The sequence below is a fragment of the Lepisosteus oculatus genome, unplaced genomic scaffold (genome assembly GCF_040954835.1).
Source record: "Lepisosteus oculatus isolate fLepOcu1 unplaced genomic scaffold, fLepOcu1.hap2 HAP2_SCAFFOLD_95, whole genome shotgun sequence".
NCBI classification, from domain to species: domain Eukaryota; kingdom Metazoa; phylum Chordata; class Actinopteri; order Semionotiformes; family Lepisosteidae; genus Lepisosteus; species Lepisosteus oculatus.
The window spans coordinates 144,513-159,709 of NW_027168431.1; the positions used below are offsets into that span (position 1 = coordinate 144,513).

The 15,197-nt window shown below is 48.7% G+C and overlaps 12 non-coding genes across 12 annotated transcripts; 4 read left to right on the plus strand and 8 right to left on the minus strand.

Moving 5' to 3' along the window:
* Positions 1 to 1,160: 1,160 nt before the first annotated feature.
* trnak-cuu (transfer RNA lysine (anticodon CUU)) lies at positions 1,161 to 1,233 on the minus strand. The gene has a single exon. It is a non-coding gene; the product is annotated as a tRNA-Lys (tRNA).
* Positions 1,234 to 2,054: 821 nt separating this feature from the next.
* trnam-cau (transfer RNA methionine (anticodon CAU)) lies at positions 2,055 to 2,126 on the minus strand. The gene has a single exon. It is a non-coding gene; the product is annotated as a tRNA-Met (tRNA).
* Positions 2,127 to 2,405: 279 nt separating this feature from the next.
* Positions 2,406 to 2,488, plus strand: trnal-cag (transfer RNA leucine (anticodon CAG)). The gene has a single exon. It is a non-coding gene; the product is annotated as a tRNA-Leu (tRNA).
* A 2,788-nt stretch (positions 2,489 to 5,276) lies between these two features.
* On the minus strand, positions 5,277 to 5,349 carry trnak-cuu (transfer RNA lysine (anticodon CUU)). Its single transcript has one exon. It is a non-coding gene; the product is annotated as a tRNA-Lys (tRNA).
* An 821-nt stretch (positions 5,350 to 6,170) lies between these two features.
* Positions 6,171 to 6,242, minus strand: trnam-cau (transfer RNA methionine (anticodon CAU)). The gene has a single exon. It is a non-coding gene; the product is annotated as a tRNA-Met (tRNA).
* A 279-nt stretch (positions 6,243 to 6,521) lies between these two features.
* On the plus strand, positions 6,522 to 6,604 carry trnal-cag (transfer RNA leucine (anticodon CAG)). The gene has a single exon. It is a non-coding gene; the product is annotated as a tRNA-Leu (tRNA).
* Positions 6,605 to 9,392: 2,788 nt separating this feature from the next.
* trnak-cuu (transfer RNA lysine (anticodon CUU)) lies at positions 9,393 to 9,465 on the minus strand. The gene has a single exon. It is a non-coding gene; the product is annotated as a tRNA-Lys (tRNA).
* An 821-nt stretch (positions 9,466 to 10,286) lies between these two features.
* trnam-cau (transfer RNA methionine (anticodon CAU)) lies at positions 10,287 to 10,358 on the minus strand. Its single transcript has one exon. It is a non-coding gene; the product is annotated as a tRNA-Met (tRNA).
* A 279-nt stretch (positions 10,359 to 10,637) lies between these two features.
* trnal-cag (transfer RNA leucine (anticodon CAG)) lies at positions 10,638 to 10,720 on the plus strand. The gene has a single exon. It is a non-coding gene; the product is annotated as a tRNA-Leu (tRNA).
* A 2,788-nt stretch (positions 10,721 to 13,508) lies between these two features.
* Positions 13,509 to 13,581, minus strand: trnak-cuu (transfer RNA lysine (anticodon CUU)). The gene has a single exon. It is a non-coding gene; the product is annotated as a tRNA-Lys (tRNA).
* An 821-nt stretch (positions 13,582 to 14,402) lies between these two features.
* trnam-cau (transfer RNA methionine (anticodon CAU)) lies at positions 14,403 to 14,474 on the minus strand. Its single transcript has one exon. It is a non-coding gene; the product is annotated as a tRNA-Met (tRNA).
* A 279-nt stretch (positions 14,475 to 14,753) lies between these two features.
* trnal-cag (transfer RNA leucine (anticodon CAG)) lies at positions 14,754 to 14,836 on the plus strand. Its single transcript has one exon. It is a non-coding gene; the product is annotated as a tRNA-Leu (tRNA).
* Positions 14,837 to 15,197: the final 361 nt, after the last annotated feature.

Genomic DNA, 15,197 nt, shown 5'->3' on the forward strand with positions numbered 1-15,197 from the left:
TTTAACCAGAAACTTGCGAATGATACAAAGCAAGCGGGGTGCGTTTCTGTGCAGCTGTTAACTGAACAGCTGCTGCTTCAAGCCCACCCAGGGCTCATTCCGATTTCAACATCATGCCCCCTGAAGGTAGACTGGATTTCTTTGCGAAGCATTCACCTTTAGGACGTTTCAGGAAAGGTGCGTGTCGATGCCAGACTTGAAAAGCTTTCCATACAAAGAAACAACATAGTGCTTTTGATTGATGGGAAACGGCAAGAGCGGTTTGAGCAGCTCCGGCCTCTCAACCGCTTTACAATGTGATCGGCACCTCGGTAGCCAGTTTAGAAGGCTGAAAAGGATGCTGGAAGCACAGCGACGTTCTAAAACCAGCGCTTGAAAAGCATCTGCATACATAAAATGTCCATTTCCCCAAAGCTGAATCTGCATCTTCAGAAGATTGTCAGCTATACGTTTTCGTTCTTTGTTTCCTTTTTTTACGACAAGCTTTCGAGAAATGAACTGTCTATTGTGATGAAGGCTGCATTAGAAATTGTGCATCTAGCTTAGTTCAATGAAATCGGGAGGTGCACCTGTCTCAAGCGGATGGCTCTTTGCAGGCACACTACGGAAACCTGCGGGCGCAAGTTGGGAGAAGTGACTCTTGCAGAGTGTTGAGCTTCGAGAAGAGGGCTCCGCTCAGGAAGATATTTCCACATGTTGAAGAGTCGCTTTTCGCCCTTTCTTTCCCACATTTTTCCAGTGCGGTTATTGATCGCGTTCAAAATGTTTTCCCAACGTACGTGTTACCTGCAAAATCACAGTGAAACTGTTATGCCGAAAAGATTCCTAATAGTTATTGTATTAGAATAGCTCTCCAATTTCTTAGCCTTCGTACACGCAATGTTTAAGGAAACGCTAGAGTAAATGAAACTGTAAATAGACAGGAGCTCTTCTTAGTTTTCATACAAGTTATGATGGCTGCAGCTCCTATCTGCGTCCGGGTGACCGGAGCCAAGGGATTATCTGCGGAACCTTTGATTTATCTCTCGGGCAAGGAGCTAGATACGCCCTTTTCATCTCGGTTTGATCACACCTGTGCATTAAAACGCAGTGCTCGGTACCATCGAGGTGTAAGAGGTTCAAGGATGAGCGGGAAACTTTGTTAATAAGGAGACGGGCACCGCCCAACGTGGGGCTCGAACCCACGACCCTGAGATTAAGAGTCTCATGCTCTACCGACTGAGCTAGCCGGGCGCCGGTGGAGCTGGTGGTTAACTTGTCCCTGTTGACGGCAATTTGACAAGGTATACTTCCTGGCTTTTCATCATGTGCTGACCGGATTCGAGAGTAGCACACCCTGTTCTTTGTTGATTACTGTACCTCCAGCAGCGCAAATGTCAGTAATCATTGAAATGTACGACCTACAATCTCCTCAGCATGCCCGCGTGGACTCCTCAGTGATCATCCTTCTACGTTCTGCTGTAGTTTTCATGCAAGTGAAAACCGTGCTCCAAATAACAGCGGCACAGTTGTATCCTGCGGTAAGCATTCTTCTAATTCCATCGTTTTGCTCCAGGTAAAAGGTAGCGCATCATAGTGTTGATATTCCAAGGTTTCAGAGTCCGTATTGGATGGCTTGGATGCAGACATCGCTCAGAGCTCCCAGTATGATTTTCCCGAGTTCAGTTTTGCAGTGTTTTAGTGCTTTACTACTTCCAGTGGGCCTTTGAATGCTCTGCTAAGTAGAGACGTGACATAATTACTAATGCGACCGAGTGTGCTGGCTGTTCCTGGTTCGTAATGATTAACGCGAGAAATCAATATAGACATAACTGCTTCGATTTCGAGGTTCAGTTGAAGCTTTCAAAGAAACTATCAAAGACCTCAGAACAACCAAAGACACATTTGGTCATCTCCGTATTGGTGAAGATTAAAGAGTCCCGCAAGTGTCAAGCTTGCACAAACACACACGAGAGAGAAACTCAGGACAGAATTTAAAGAAAGGGAGATGCAGACTATTTGAAGGCACTTTGCTAACCCAATGGCATGCTTAGGAATCGTGCATAGGACACATGTAGCAGAGGATGGTTTCGATCCATCGACCTCTGGGTTATGGGCCCAGCACGCTTCCGCTGCGCCACTCTGCTGACGGCCTCTCTGCGTGTGGCGCACAACTGCTCTTTTTATTTCCTACATAAGTGATGAAAGAGTTGAAAGTTTCAACGACAAACGCAGACGTCACTTTGAGCGCTTGGTGTTGTAGCACAAATCATCACATGCTGCTCTACACTGGATTATAAAAGCCGACACATTTTCCAAACATTTTAATGCTGGAGTCACACTGTAGTATTAATAACAGTGCGATACTCGAGGAGCGCAGTGGGATCGCGGTGGCTCATCAGACCGCCCCGGGACAGGGGGCCAGCGTCAGGATGGCCGAGCGGTCTAAGGCGCTGCGTTCAGGTCGCAGTCTCCCCTGGAGGCGTGGGTTCGAATCCCACTCCTGACAAAAAGCTTGCTCAGTGCCGTCTCCAGTCGGGTGCAAATGGGTGAAGCAGCCTGACGCAGGGAACGTGCGCCGATAGGCGTAGGTGTATCCCCTGCCTCTTCCGATTTAGCTCGTGCTCCATAGGATGGAAGCGGATGCTCTGGCTTTTTGACTCGAATATAACCTGATCACAACAGATGGCCGTGCAGCCCAGTGCTGGTTTAAGAATGCCTCGTGTCTTCAGGCCCCTATTCCTTCAGGTTACCCCTTTGGAATAGTCGTCCGAAAAAGACGGGAAAGGAAAAGCATGTAAGCTCCCACACACTGCGTTAGCATTAGCGGTTGGAATCTGATGGGAGAAAAGCAACCTGGCTCGCCGTCAAGCAATCCATCCCTGGTCTCCCACGTGACAGGCGGGGATACGCACCACTATACTAACGAGGAGCGCTTGCTTGGCGCTTGAAGACACTTCGTCTTGCGGCTACTACTGTTTCCGGTTTCGTCTTTTCTTTTCATTCCTCCCAGAGGAGCGCATGAAAACGTTTCCATCTGCGCCATCCTCACCCCTCCAATGCTATGGTCCCTGCTCCTCCTGGTGCACTGCAAACACTCATTCAGCCGGTTCTTTCAGTTTGAATAATTAGGTCTTCAAAGGCTGGAAGTAGGGCGCAAGACATGCCAATGCCAAAAGCGTGGCTGTGTGCTTCCAGCTGTGAAATGTCACTGGTGGATGTTGAAGACATTACTTCCAAGGCAGCAGGTCCAAGCGATTTAGCGTTTGTACAAGAAGCAGGAAGAGAGAAACGGCACTCTGCCTTTTTCTGGGCAGGCCGAAGCGACAGGAGAAGGGCGCCGTAGTGGGCAGGATTCGAGCCGACGCGGGGAGACCCCAATGGCTTTCTAGCCCATCGCCTTAACCGCTCGGACACGACTACAGGGAGCGCCGCCGCCGCCGGCTTGCAATCATTTAACACGGAGGGCGAGGCGGCGGCGGTAACCTTTTTCAATGTCGCTCTCCGCTTCCCCCCAAAAAAAGCCAAATGACATGCTAGCACTCGGACACCCTTCAGAAGACTGAAGGGTGGCTTAAAGCTGGAAGGATTAGGTCTCCCCGTTCCGACGCGACAATCGAACTTCCTTAGGCAGAGAGAAAGCAACATCGAGGAGCGTCAACAAGACTTTAGAAGCTGCGCCACACGCCACTTTCAGTCGCAGTCACAGCAGTTTTAAAGGCAGGAATCGCCTTTGCGAACGCCATGAGAAACAGAACGCAAGCTCAGGTCCTGCGGTTTAACAAACAGCCACGGCTTTCATGCGACTGGACATTTCTTTTCTGGAGCGAATTCACTTTCAACTTCAAGAAATTCACACAACTTGCGAAATACGAAATACAAATCTGGCTCATCGCTGCACAAGAAATACCGCCGGCTGGCAAGAAAATGACAACGGTGTTTTTCCTTAACGAAAAACTTCCCATGGAGAAAAACAACGGCTGTGCGTCTCTGTCGGCTTGATTCAGTTTAATGCAAGTATTCATTCTCCTCCTGGAAAATACAGCTTGCGAAAGATGAAATACAATTCTTGGCTTTTCTGGGTGAGTGCAGAAGAAATCCTGCCGGCTGGCAGAAGAATTCCAGCCTTTTTTACTCTTTAACCAGAAACTTGCGAATGATACAAAGCAAGCGGGGTGCGTTTCTGTGCAGCTGTTAACTGAACAGCTGCTGCTTCAAGCCCACCCAGGGCTCATTCCGATTTCAACATCATGCCCCCTGAAGGTAGACTGGATTTCTTTGCGAAGCATTCACCTTTTGGACGTTTCAGGAAAGGTGCGTGTCGATGCCAGACTTGAAAAGCTTTCCATACAAAGAAACAACATAGTGCTTTTGATTGATGGGAAACGGCAAGAGCGGTTTGAGCAGCTCCGGCCTCTCAACCGCTTTACAATGTGATCGGCACCTCGGTAGCCAGTTTAGAAGGCTGAAAAGGATGCTGGAAGCACAGCGACGTTCTAAAACCAGCGCTTGAAAAGCATCTGCATACATAAAATGTCCATTTCCCCAAAGCTGAATCTGCATCTTCAGAAGATTGTCAGCTATACGTTTTCGTTCTTTGTTTCCTTTTTTTACGACAAGCTTTCGAGAAATGAACTGTCTATTGTGATGAAGGCTGCATTAGAAATTGTGCATCTAGCTTAGTTCAATGAAATCGGGAGGTGCACCTGTCTCAAGCGGATGGCTCTTTGCAGGCACACTACGGAAACCTGCGGGCGCAAGTTGGGAGAAGTGACTCTTGCAGAGTGTTGAGCTTCGAGAAGAGGGCTCCGCTCAGGAAGATATTTCCACATGTTGAAGAGTCGCTTTTCGCCCTTTCTTTCCCACATTTTTCCAGTGCGGTTATTGATCGCGTTCAAAATGTTTTCCCAACGTACGTGTTACCTGCAAAATCACAGTGAAACTGTTATGCCCAAAAGATTCCTAATAGTTATTGTATTAGAATAGCTCTCCAATTTCTTAGCCTTCGTACACGCAATGTTTAAGGAAACGCTAGAGTAAATGAAACTGTAAATAGACAGGAGCTCTTCTTAGTTTTCATACAAGTTATGATGGCTGCAGCTCCTATCTGCGTCCGGGTGACCGGAGCCAAGGGATTATCTGCGGAACCTTTGATTTATCTCTCGGGCAAGGAGCTAGATACGCCCTTTTCATCTCGGTTTGATCACACCTGTGCATTAAAACGCAGTGCTCGGTACCATCGAGGTGTAAGAGGTTCAAGGATGAGCGGGAAACTTTGTTAATAAGGAGACGGGCACCGCCCAACGTGGGGCTCGAACCCACGACCCTGAGATTAAGAGTCTCATGCTCTACCGACTGAGCTAGCCGGGCGCCGGTGGAGCTGGTGGTTAACTTGTCCCTGTTGACGGCAATTTGACAAGGTATACTTCCTGGCTTTTCATCATGTGCTGACCGGATTCGAGAGTAGCACACCCTGTTCTTTGTTGATTACTGTACCTCCAGCAGCGCAAATGTCAGTAATCATTGAAATGTACGACCTACAATCTCCTCAGCATGCCCGCGTGGACTCCTCAGTGATCATCCTTCTACGTTCTGCTGTAGTTTTCATGCAAGTGAAAACCGTGCTCCAAATAACAGCGGCACAGTTGTATCCTGCGGTAAGCATTCTTCTAATTCCATCGTTTTGCTCCAGGTAAAAGGTAGCGCATCATAGTGTTGATATTCCAAGGTTTCAGAGTCCGTATTGGATGGCTTGGATGCAGACATCGCTCAGAGCTCCCAGTATGATTTTCCCGAGTTCAGTTTTGCAGTGTTTTAGTGCTTTACTACTTCCAGTGGGCCTTTGAATGCTCTGCTAAGTAGAGACGTGACATAATTACTAATGCGACCGAGTGTGCTGGCTGTTCCTGGTTCGTAATGATTAACGCGAGAAATCAATATAGACATAACTGCTTCGATTTCGAGGTTCAGTTGAAGCTTTCAAAGAAACTATCAAAGACCTCAGAACAACCGAAGACACATTTGGTCATCTCCGTATTGGTGAAGATTAAAGAGTCCCGCAAGTGTCAAGCTTGCACAAACACACACGAGAGAGAAACTCAGGACAGAATTTAAAGAAAGGGAGACGCAGACTATTTGAAGGCACTTTGCTAACCCAATGGCATGCTTAGGAATCGTGCATAGGACACATGTAGCAGAGGATGGTTTCGATCCATCGACCTCTGGGTTATGGGCCCAGCACGCTTCCGCTGCGCCACTCTGCTGACGGCCTCTCTGCGTGTGGCGCACAACTGCTCTTTTTATTTCCTACATAAGTGATGAAAGAGTTGAAAGTTTCAACGACAAACGCAGACGTCACTTTGAGCGCTTGGTGTTGTAGCACAAATCATCACATGCTGCTCTACACTGGATTATAAAAGCCGACACATTTTCCAAACATTTTAATGCTGGAGTCACACTGTAGTATTAATAACAGTGCGATACTCGAGGAGCGTAGTGGGATCGCGGTGGCTCATCAGACCGCCCCGGGACAGGGGGCCCGCGTCAGGATGGCCGAGCGGTCTAAGGCGCTGCGTTCAGGTCGCAGTCTCCCCTGGAGGCGTGGGTTCGAATCCCACTCCTGACAAAAAGCTTGCTCAGTGCCGTCTCCAGTCGGGTGCAAATGGGTGAAGCAGCCTGACGCAGGGAACGTGCGCCGATAGGCGTAGGTGTATCCCCTGCCTCTTCCGAATTAGCTCGTGCTCCATAGGATGGAAGCGGATGCTCTGGCTTTTTGACTCGAATATAACCTGATCACAACAGAAGGCCGTGCAGCCCAGTGCTGGTTTAAGAATGCCTCGTGTCTTCAGGCCCCTATTCCTTCAGGTTACCCCTTTGGAATAGTCGTCCGAAAAAGACGGGAAAGGAAAAGCATGTAAGCTCCCACACACTGCGTTAGCATTAGCGGTTGGAATCTGATGGGAGAAAAGCAACCTGGCTCGCCGTCAAGCAATCCATCCCTGGTCTCCCACGTGACAGGCGGGGATACGCACCACCATACTAACGAGGAGCGCTTGCTTGGTGCTTGAAGACACTTCGTCTTGCGGCTACTACTGTTTCCGGTTTCGTCTTTTCTTTTCATTCCTCCCAGAGGAGCGCATGAAAACGTTTCCATCTGCGCCATCCTCACCCCTCCAATGCTATGGTCCCTGCTCCTCCTGGTGCACTGCAAACACTCATTCAGCCGGTTCTTTCAGTTTGAATAATTAGGTCTTCAAAGGCTGGAAGTAGGGCGCAAGACATGCCAATGCCAAAAGCGTGGCTGTGTGCTTCCAGCTGTGAAATGTCACTGGTGGATGTTGAAGACATTACTTCCAAGGCAGCAGGTCCAAGCGATTTAGCGTTTGTACAAGAAGCAGGAAGAGAGAAACGGCACTCCGCCTTTTTCTGGGCAGGCCGAAGCGACAGGAGAAGGGCGCCGTAGTGGGCAGGATTCGAGCCGACGCGGGGAGACCCCAATGGCTTTCTAGCCCATCGCCTTAACCGCTCGGCCACGACTACAGGGAGCGCCGCCGCCGCCGGCTTGCAATCATTTAACACGGAGGGCGAGGCGGCGGCGGTAACCTTTTTCAATGTCGCTCTCCGCTTCCCCAGAAAAAAAGCCAAATGACATGCTAGCACTCGGACACCCTTCAGAAGACTGAAGGGTGGCTTAAAGCTGGAAGGATTAGGTCTCCCCGTTCCGACGCGACAATCGAACTTCCTTAGGCAGAGAGAAAGCAACATCGAGGAGCGTCAACAAGACTTTAGAAGCTGCGCCACACGCCACTTTCAGTCGCAGTCACAGCAGTTTTAAAGGCAGGAATCGCCTTTGCGAACGCCATGAGAAACAGAACGCAAGCTCAGGTCCTGCGGTTTAACAAACAGCCACGGCTTTCATGCGACTGGACATTTCTTTTCTGGAGCGAATTCACTTTCAACTTCAAGAAATTCACACAACTTGCGAAATACGAAATACAAATCTGGCTCATCGCTGCACAAGAAATACCGCCGGCTGGCAAGAAAATGACAACGGTGTTTTTCCTTAACGAAAAACTTCCCATGGAGAAAAACAACGGCTGTGCGTCTCTGTCGGCTTGATTCAGTTTAATGCAAGTATTCATTCTCCTCCTGGAAAATACAGCTTGCGAAAGATGAAATACAATTCTTGGCTTTTCTGGGTGAGTGCAGAAGAAATCCTGCCGGCTGGCAGAAGAATTCCAGCCTTTTTTACTCTTTAACCAGAAACTTGCGAATGATACAAAGCAAGCGGGGTGCGTTTCTGTGCAGCTGTTAACTGAACAGCTGCTGCTTCAAGCCCACCCAGGGCTCATTCCGATTTCAACATCATGCCCCCTGAAGGTAGACTGGATTTCTTTGCGAAGCATTCACCTTTTGGACGTTTCAGGAAAGGTGCGTGTCGATGCCAGACTTGAAAAGCTTTCCATACAAAGAAACAACATAGTGCTTTTGATTGATGGGAAACGGCAAGAGCGGTTTGAGCAGCTCCGGCCTCTCAACCGCTTTACAATGTGATCGGCACCTCGGTAGCCAGTTTAGAAGGCTGAAAAGGATGCTGGAAGCACAGCGACGTTCTAAAACCAGCGCTTGAAAAGCATCTGCATACATAAAATGTCCATTTCCCCAAAGCTGAATCTGCATCTTCAGAAGATTGTCAGCTATACGTTTTCGTTCTTTGTTTCCTTTTTTTACGACAAGCTTTCGAGAAATGAACTGTCTATTGTGATGAAGGCTGCATTAGAAATTGTGCATCTAGCTTAGTTCAATGAAATCGGGAGGTGCACCTGTCTCAAGCGGATGGCTCTTTGCAGGCACACTACGGAAACCTGCGGGCGCAAGTTGGGAGAAGTGACTCTTGCAGAGTGTTGAGCTTCGAGAAGAGGGCTCCGCTCAGGAAGATATTTCCACATGTTGAAGAGTCGCTTTTCGCCCTTTCTTTCCCACATTTTTCCAGTGCGGTTATTGATCGCGTTCAAAATGTTTTCCCAACGTACGTGTTACCTGCAAAATCACAGTGAAACTGTTATGCCGAAAAGATTCCTAATAGTTATTGTATTAGAATAGCTCTCCAATTTCTTAGCCTTCGTACACGCAATGTTTAAGGAAACGCTAGAGTAAATGAAACTGTAAATAGACAGGAGCTCTTCTTAGTTTTCATACAAGTTATGATGGCTGCAGCTCCTATCTGCGTCCGGGTGACCGGAGCCAAGGGATTATCTGCGGAACCTTTGATTTATCTCTCGGGCAAGGAGCTAGATACGCCCTTTTCATCTCGGTTTGATCACACCTGTGCATTAAAACGCAGTGCTCGGTACCATCGAGGTGTAAGAGGTTCAAGGATGAGCGGGAAACTTTGTTAATAAGGAGACGGGCACCGCCCAACGTGGGGCTCGAACCCACGACCCTGAGATTAAGAGTCTCATGCTCTACCGACTGAGCTAGCCGGGCGCCGGTGGAGCTGGTGGTTAACTTGTCCCTGTTGACGGCAATTTGACAAGGTATACTTCCTGGCTTTTCATCATGTGCTGACCGGATTCGAGAGTAGCACACCCTGTTCTTTGTTGATTACTGTACCTCCAGCAGCGCAAATGTCAGTAATCATTGAAATGTACGACCTACAATCTCCTCAGCATGCCCGCGTGGACTCCTCAGTGATCATCCTTCTACGTTCTGCTGTAGTTTTCATGCAAGTGAAAACCGTGCTCCAAATAACAGCGGCACAGTTGTATCCTGCGGTAAGCATTCTTCTAATTCCATCGTTTTGCTCCAGGTAAAAGGTAGCGCATCATAGTGTTGATATTCCAAGGTTTCAGAGTCCGTATTGGATGGCTTGGATGCAGACATCGCTCAGAGCTCCCAGTATGATTTTCCCGAGTTCAGTTTTGCAGTGTTTTAGTGCTTTACTACTTCCAGTGGGCCTTTGAATGCTCTGCTAAGTAGAGACGTGACATAATTACTAATGCGACCGAGTGTGCTGGCTGTTCCTGGTTCGTAATGATTAACGCGAGAAATCAATATAGACATAACTGCTTCGATTTCGAGGTTCAGTTGAAGCTTTCAAAGAAACTATCAAAGACCTCAGAACAACCAAAGACACATTTGGTCATCTCCGTATTGGTGAAGATTAAAGAGTCCCGCAAGTGTCAAGCTTGCACAAACACACACGAGAGAGAAACTCAGGACAGAATTTAAAGAAAGGGAGATGCAGACTATTTGAAGGCACTTTGCTAACCCAATGGCATGCTTAGGAATCGTGCATAGGACACATGTAGCAGAGGATGGTTTCGATCCATCGACCTCTGGGTTATGGGCCCAGCACGCTTCCGCTGCGCCACTCTGCTGACGGCCTCTCTGCGTGTGGCGCACAACTGCTCTTTTTATTTCCTACATAAGTGATGAAAGAGTTGAAAGTTTCAACGACAAACGCAGACGTCACTTTGAGCGCTTGGTGTTGTAGCACAAATCATCACATGCTGCTCTACACTGGATTATAAAAGCCGACACATTTTCCAAACATTTTAATGCTGGAGTCACACTGTAGTATTAATAACAGTGCGATACTCGAGGAGCGCAGTGGGATCGCGGTGGCTCATCAGACCGCCCCGGGACAGGGGGCCAGCGTCAGGATGGCCGAGCGGTCTAAGGCGCTGCGTTCAGGTCGCAGTCTCCCCTGGAGGCGTGGGTTCGAATCCCACTCCTGACAAAAAGCTTGCTCAGTGCCGTCTCCAGTCGGGTGCAAATGGGTGAAGCAGCCTGACGCAGGGAACGTGCGCCGATAGGCGTAGGTGTATCCCCTGCCTCTTCCGATTTAGCTCGTGCTCCATAGGATGGAAGCGGATGCTCTGGCTTTTTGACTCGAATATAACCTGATCACAACAGATGGCCGTGCAGCCCAGTGCTGGTTTAAGAATGCCTCGTGTCTTCAGGCCCCTATTCCTTCAGGTTACCCCTTTGGAATAGTCGTCCGAAAAAGACGGGAAAGGAAAAGCATGTAAGCTCCCACACACTGCGTTAGCATTAGCGGTTGGAATCTGATGGGAGAAAAGCAACCTGGCTCGCCGTCAAGCAATCCATCCCTGGTCTCCCACGTGACAGGCGGGGATACGCACCACTATACTAACGAGGAGCGCTTGCTTGGCGCTTGAAGACACTTCGTCTTGCGGCTACTACTGTTTCCGGTTTCGTCTTTTCTTTTCATTCCTCCCAGAGGAGCGCATGAAAACGTTTCCATCTGCGCCATCCTCACCCCTCCAATGCTATGGTCCCTGCTCCTCCTGGTGCACTGCAAACACTCATTCAGCCGGTTCTTTCAGTTTGAATAATTAGGTCTTCAAAGGCTGGAAGTAGGGCGCAAGACATGCCAATGCCAAAAGCGTGGCTGTGTGCTTCCAGCTGTGAAATGTCACTGGTGGATGTTGAAGACATTACTTCCAAGGCAGCAGGTCCAAGCGATTTAGCGTTTGTACAAGAAGCAGGAAGAGAGAAACGGCACTCTGCCTTTTTCTGGGCAGGCCGAAGCGACAGGAGAAGGGCGCCGTAGTGGGCAGGATTCGAGCCGACGCGGGGAGACCCCAATGGCTTTCTAGCCCATCGCCTTAACCGCTCGGACACGACTACAGGGAGCGCCGCCGCCGCCGGCTTGCAATCATTTAACACGGAGGGCGAGGCGGCGGCGGTAACCTTTTTCAATGTCGCTCTCCGCTTCCCCCCAAAAAAAGCCAAATGACATGCTAGCACTCGGACACCCTTCAGAAGACTGAAGGGTGGCTTAAAGCTGGAAGGATTAGGTCTCCCCGTTCCGACGCGACAATCGAACTTCCTTAGGCAGAGAGAAAGCAACATCGAGGAGCGTCAACAAGACTTTAGAAGCTGCGCCACACGCCACTTTCAGTCGCAGTCACAGCAGTTTTAAAGGCAGGAATCGCCTTTGCGAACGCCATGAGAAACAGAACGCAAGCTCAGGTCCTGCGGTTTAACAAACAGCCACGGCTTTCATGCGACTGGACATTTCTTTTCTGGAGCGAATTCACTTTCAACTTCAAGAAATTCACACAACTTGCGAAATACGAAATACAAATCTGGCTCATCGCTGCACAAGAAATACCGCCGGCTGGCAAGAAAATGACAACGGTGTTTTTCCTTAACGAAAAACTTCCCATGGAGAAAAACAACGGCTGTGCGTCTCTGTCGGCTTGATTCAGTTTAATGCAAGTATTCATTCTCCTCCTGGAAAATACAGCTTGCGAAAGATGAAATACAATTCTTGGCTTTTCTGGGTGAGTGCAGAAGAAATCCTGCCGGCTGGCAGAAGAATTCCAGCCTTTTTTACTCTTTAACCAGAAACTTGCGAATGATACAAAGCAAGCGGGGTGCGTTTCTGTGCAGCTGTTAACTGAACAGCTGCTGCTTCAAGCCCACCCAGGGCTCATTCCGATTTCAACATCATGCCCCCTGAAGGTAGACTGGATTTCTTTGCGAAGCATTCACCTTTTGGACGTTTCAGGAAAGGTGCGTGTCGATGCCAGACTTGAAAAGCTTTCCATACAAAGAAACAACATAGTGCTTTTGATTGATGGGAAACGGCAAGAGCGGTTTGAGCAGCTCCGGCCTCTCAACCGCTTTACAATGTGATCGGCACCTCGGTAGCCAGTTTAGAAGGCTGAAAAGGATGCTGGAAGCACAGCGACGTTCTAAAACCAGCGCTTGAAAAGCATCTGCATACATAAAATGTCCATTTCCCCAAAGCTGAATCTGCATCTTCAGAAGATTGTCAGCTATACGTTTTCGTTCTTTGTTTCCTTTTTTTACGACAAGCTTTCGAGAAATGAACTGTCTATTGTGATGAAGGCTGCATTAGAAATTGTGCATCTAGCTTAGTTCAATGAAATCGGGAGGTGCACCTGTCTCAAGCGGATGGCTCTTTGCAGGCACACTACGGAAACCTGCGGGCGCAAGTTGGGAGAAGTGACTCTTGCAGAGTGTTGAGCTTCGAGAAGAGGGCTCCGCTCAGGAAGATATTTCCACATGTTGAAGAGTCGCTTTTCGCCCTTTCTTTCCCACATTTTTCCAGTGCGGTTATTGATCGCGTTCAAAATGTTTTCCCAACGTACGTGTTACCTGCAAAATCACAGTGAAACTGTTATGCCGAAAAGATTCCTAATAGTTATTGTATTAGAATAGCTCTCCAATTTCTTAGCCTTCGTACACGCAATGTTTAAGGAAACGCTAGAGTAAATGAAACTGTAAATAGACAGGAGCTCTTCTTAGTTTTCATACAAGTTATGATGGCTGCAGCTCCTATCTGCGTCCGGGTGACCGGAGCCAAGGGATTATCTGCGGAACCTTTGATTTATCTCTCGGGCAAGGAGCTAGATACGCCCTTTTCATCTCGGTTTGATCACACCTGTGCATTAAAACGCAGTGCTCGGTACCATCGAGGTGTAAGAGGTTCAAGGATGAGCGGGAAACTTTGTTAATAAGGAGACGGGCACCGCCCAACGTGGGGCTCGAACCCACGACCCTGAGATTAAGAGTCTCATGCTCTACCGACTGAGCTAGCCGGGCGCCGGTGGAGCTGGTGGTTAACTTGTCCCTGTTGACGGCAATTTGACAAGGTATACTTCCTGGCTTTTCATCATGTGCTGACCGGATTCGAGAGTAGCACACCCTGTTCTTTGTTGATTACTGTACCTCCAGCAGCGCAAATGTCAGTAATCATTGAAATGTACGACCTACAATCTCCTCAGCATGCCCGCGTGGACTCCTCAGTGATCATCCTTCTACGTTCTGCTGTAGTTTTCATGCAAGTGAAAACCGTGCTCCAAATAACAGCGGCACAGTTGTATCCTGCGGTAAGCATTCTTCTAATTCCATCGTTTTGCTCCAGGTAAAAGGTAGCGCATCATAGTGTTGATATTCCAAGGTTTCAGAGTCCGTATTGGATGGCTTGGATGCAGACATCGCTCAGAGCTCCCAGTATGATTTTCCCGAGTTCAGTTTTGCAGTGTTTTAGTGCTTTACTACTTCCAGTGGGCCTTTGAATGCTCTGCTAAGTAGAGACGTGACATAATTACTAATGCGACCGAGTGTGCTGGCTGTTCCTGGTTCGTAATGATTAACGCGAGAAATCAATATAGACATAACTGCTTCGATTTCGAGGTTCAGTTGAAGCTTTCAAAGAAACTATCAAAGACCTCAGAACAACCGAAGACACATTTGGTCATCTCCGTATTGGTGAAGATTAAAGAGTCCCGCAAGTGTCAAGCTTGCACAAACACACACGAGAGAGAAACTCAGGACAGAATTTAAAGAAAGGGAGATGCAGACTATTTGAAGGCACTTTGCTAACCCAATGGCATGCTTAGGAATCGTGCATAGGACACATGTAGCAGAGGATGGTTTCGATCCATCGACCTCTGGGTTATGGGCCCAGCACGCTTCCGCTGCGCCACTCTGCTGACTGCCTCTCTGCGTGTGGCGCACAACTGCTCTTTTTATTTCCTACATAAGTGATGAAAGAGTTGAAAGTTTCAACGACAAACGCAGACGTCACTTTGAGCGCTTGGTGTTGTAGCACAAATCATCACATGCTGCTCTACACTGGATTATAAAAGCCGACACATTTTCCAAACATTTTAATGCTGGAGTCACACTGTAGTATTAATAACAGTGCGATACTCGAGGAGCGCAGTGGGATCGCGGTGGCTCATCAGACCGCCCCGGGACAGGGGGCCCGCGTCAGGATGGCCGAGCGGTCTAAGGCGCTGCGTTCAGGTCGCAGTCTCCCCTGGAGGCGTGGGTTCGAATCCCACTCCTGACAAAAAGCTTGCTCAGTGCCGTCTCCAGTCGGGTGCAAATGGGTGAAGCAGCCTGACGCAGGGAACGTGCGCCGATAGGCGTAGGTGTATCCCCTGCCTCTTCCGATTTAGCTCGTGCTCCATAGGATGGAAGCGGATGCTCTGGCTTTTTGACTCGAATATAACCTGATCACAACAGATGGCCGTGCAGCCCAGTGCTGGTTTAAGAATGCCTCGTGTCTTCAGGCCCCTATTCCTTCAGGTTACCCCTTTGGAATAGTCGTCCGAAAAAGACGGGAAAGGAAAAGCATGTAAGCTCCCACACACTGCGTTAGCATTAGCGGTTGGAATCTGATGGGAGAAAAGCAACCTGGCTCGCCGTCA